The sequence below is a fragment of the Dipodomys spectabilis genome, unplaced genomic scaffold (genome assembly GCF_019054845.1).
Source record: "Dipodomys spectabilis isolate Male_0828 unplaced genomic scaffold, ASM1905484v1 ptg000138l, whole genome shotgun sequence".
NCBI lineage: Eukaryota > Metazoa > Chordata > Mammalia > Rodentia > Heteromyidae > Dipodomys > Dipodomys spectabilis.
In genome coordinates, this window is record NW_024870815.1 from 6,558,383 (window position 1) to 6,561,760 (window position 3,378).

Here is a 3,378-nt window from a genome sequence, read left to right on the forward strand (position 1 = left end):
AGAACTAGATTTGAACCTAATATATGTTATATACTTGATGTCAAATGCTTATACAAACTTCCCTCTTGGCATTTTAAAAATATATTTGATGCTAAGTAAACAACAACAACAGAAAGGCAAGTACCTTTGTTAATTCAGAGACATCCAAAAGCAAATAGCTTACTGGTTGCAGGGCAGGAAGTTGTAGGGAAGGGAAAGGCCAGCTTCTTGAGACAGTGAAATCTCTCAGTGTGCACTGTATGAGTTGCAGATCATCTATATCCGCTTTAAGGTTTCCCAAGTGTAACAAAAAGCCTTAGGTGTTTATTACTTAAGAACCTGCCATTTCTATACATGAGAGGGTGTGTGTGTGTGTGTGTGAGAGAGAGAGACAGAGAGAGAGAGAGAGAGAGAGAGAGAGAGAGAGACATTGTAGAGAAACCATATGCCCACTGGAAAATAATGCCCCCTTTAAAACAAGCTGAAAAGGCCTTGATATAAGGCAGTGTGGTCCTTGCTTCTCTGTTTATAGAGAAATCCTTTCATGCTGGTGTGATATACTGAGGATTTAAACCACCAAGTTCCTTAATGTTAACAGACCATTTGTCTTGGGTTTTCCAGGTTTCCAGGTTGTCTGCCAGGCATACACCATTGACTCTGAAACCTGCTATTGTGTGCACAGAGACATTACAAGTCTGTAAATCAGCAGGGGCAGGAACTTGTCATCTCAGTACTTCAGCAGAGGCCAGCACTGCTTCAGAGCCTCCCTTCTATCCTCAGGCCTTGTCCCATGGGTGATTTCACCTGTAGAGCTACTCTTCCTTACTATTTTCTTTAGCATCAATATTTCCAACCACCATTTTCTAGTTTTCTTCTTTTGTATTTCTACAAAACTTTGCAAGCTGGAAACTCTTTCCTTTAAGGAAAAATTTCCTACTCAAATTGTGCTCAAAAACCCTTTCTTTATAGTGAACCTTTTGCTTTTGAGAAGCTACAGCCCTCAGATAGTTGCATATTGTATGTGTGTGTGTGTATGTGAGAGAGAGAGAGAGAGAGAGAGACAGACAGACAGACAGATATACACGTAGACAGATAGAGACAGAAACAGAGACCTATTATCACAGAAAAGAGAGAATATGTTACAGCTTTCTCTTTTGAATTAAAGTAAGCTAAGGTCTCTCCCCTTCCCCAGAGCAGAGTGTGAATACAATCTCCACCCCCATGACCACACATTATGAAGTGGAATATCCCACATTTGGAGAAAATTGCAGGGATCAGCATACTCCAAGTGCAATGGACATGCCTCACCCTGGGAAAACCACCTACCCTAGTCAGGTAAGTATAAAAGCAAGCCAAAATCTTGTTCAGAGAATGCTACCCTGAAGTATACCCAGAATGCCACTAATCACCCTTCATCTAGAGATGAAGATTTGTCACCTTTCAGAATGCTTTTCTTCAACTCCACTGTCTTGTAGTAGTTTATCACCTAAATTAGAATCACAAGGTGGTAGTCAATATGCAGAATCTTAGGTGGAAGCCAAGGCCCAGGGACGCTTTTGGGGTTGGGAGCAATGAATCTACACTGTAACTGGCAACCAATCAGGTTGCAGAGCCTTTTCTAGATATTTAGTTTTACTTGCAACAAAACCATTAGCTTTTCTACTTCAGAGATGAGGACTGGAAGAGGCTGACCTTAGTTCTCCCAAAACTCTCTGTGGACTGGGCCCAGTATTTATTTACTAATAAGGACTTAGGAAATACACAGGAGCGGAATACTGAGATGTTGTATTTCTGACCAGGAACTATGGAAACAAGCATTATGTAGTTTTTTGTTTTTTACTTTTTTGCTCTTTCCCCAAATATGTGTTTTGTGTCAGGCACCTGCTAGGTGCATTCTGCCACATCTGATCCCTACCTTTTTTCAGAGTTGCATAACAAGGCTAAGTTTTAAATATCAAATAATCCCCAGATAGGCACTCTAGAAAAATAAATAGGACAATAAAGATAAATTTTTCCTTTTTCTCTATGTAGATATGTTTTGTGTTACTCATACTTACATGGGTTAGGGAATTTGGCTTGGGTTTTACCAAGCATATGCATATAATTTGTTCATTTTATTGCTTCAATCATGCATGTGTACTTATTTGGTAAATTACAATTCATTCATTCATTCATTCATTCATTCAACTAATGCATTATACCCCAGTCTAAGTCCTAGACATCAGAGATGTCATGATCAACTAAAAATCCTTGCCCTAATGCAGCTTTAATTTCAGAGTAGACGATGCTTTTCTACGCTTTAGTGACTACAGAAAGTGTTTATAATTTGCTTTTTCATAGAGACTGGCAGTTCAACAGAAGGCAAAGCCCTGCTGCCTGTTCTCCTCCTGCCTGGTTTCACAAATGTCCTTCTCAGCAAAGATGCCTTCCCAGATGTTTGAAATATTTATACACAAAACTGAGGAAAGTGATTTAAAATTGTGAACTCTACATGGCACTTAAGTCAAAATAGGAAGTTAAGCTGTTCAGCTGTGGATTTTGACTGGTTCCCATCAGGAAACCCCTTTCAAGCAAAACCTTCGTGCAGCAGCTCACTTCAAAGAGGCCCCAGCACTGCTGTGTTTAAAACTTGTTAATTAGACCTAACTGCAAACAGCTGCCCACTTGAGCCACTGTTTGGGTTGGCTTTCACCTACCCGAGATCTAGGTCATCTTTTTTGTTACATTCTACTCATATTGGAATCTTAACATATTTGTTATAATCTCAGAACGTGTCACCACCCAAAGGATTACGAGATAATAAATAAAAACATGGAGACAACATATTTGTCAAGTCTCGAGGTCACTGCCAAGTACAAAAGCACTTGGGAGCAAATACCCTGTTGGATGCACTTTGGTAGTCATGGTTACCACACTCAAAACATTTGAGAAAATTTACAACAACAACAACAACAACAAACCTATGGTGTTTTCTGGCTTTGTATGTGAGTAGAAGCATCAGATTCGAATTCTCATGACATCCATTGTGGGAAAGAGCAGAGATAATGAATATTATTAGTTTGTGAAGTGACATTGTTGTTGGATTTGGTTTTATAGAATCTTCATGTTTCTCAGGGAATGTTTGTGGAAAAAGTTGTTGAATAAGTATGTGGAGATCAGTTTTAGAATGTCCAGTGCGTAGAAAGGCCCAGAACATAGCACCTGCAAGGAACATGGACCTCTGAGGCATGGCCGCATCCGTGTCGATTCATGTAGCAGTACAGCGTTTCCCATCAAGCCAGGTATCATCAAGGGTACCTAGAAAGTGGTCCAGCTGAGATCCAGAGCCGAACATGCACCTCACAGTTCTCTTTCCCTAGAAATGAGAGGGCTGGAGTATTCTACCCACTGCTACTGGTT

The 3,378-nt window shown here is 40.1% G+C and overlaps 1 pseudogene; it reads right to left on the minus strand.

The window, feature by feature from the left end:
• Window positions 1-1,174: 1,174 nt before the first annotated feature.
• Window positions 1,175-1,322, minus strand: LOC122117046 (annotated as a pseudogene).
• Between the last annotated feature and the right edge of the window lie 2,056 nt (window positions 1,323-3,378).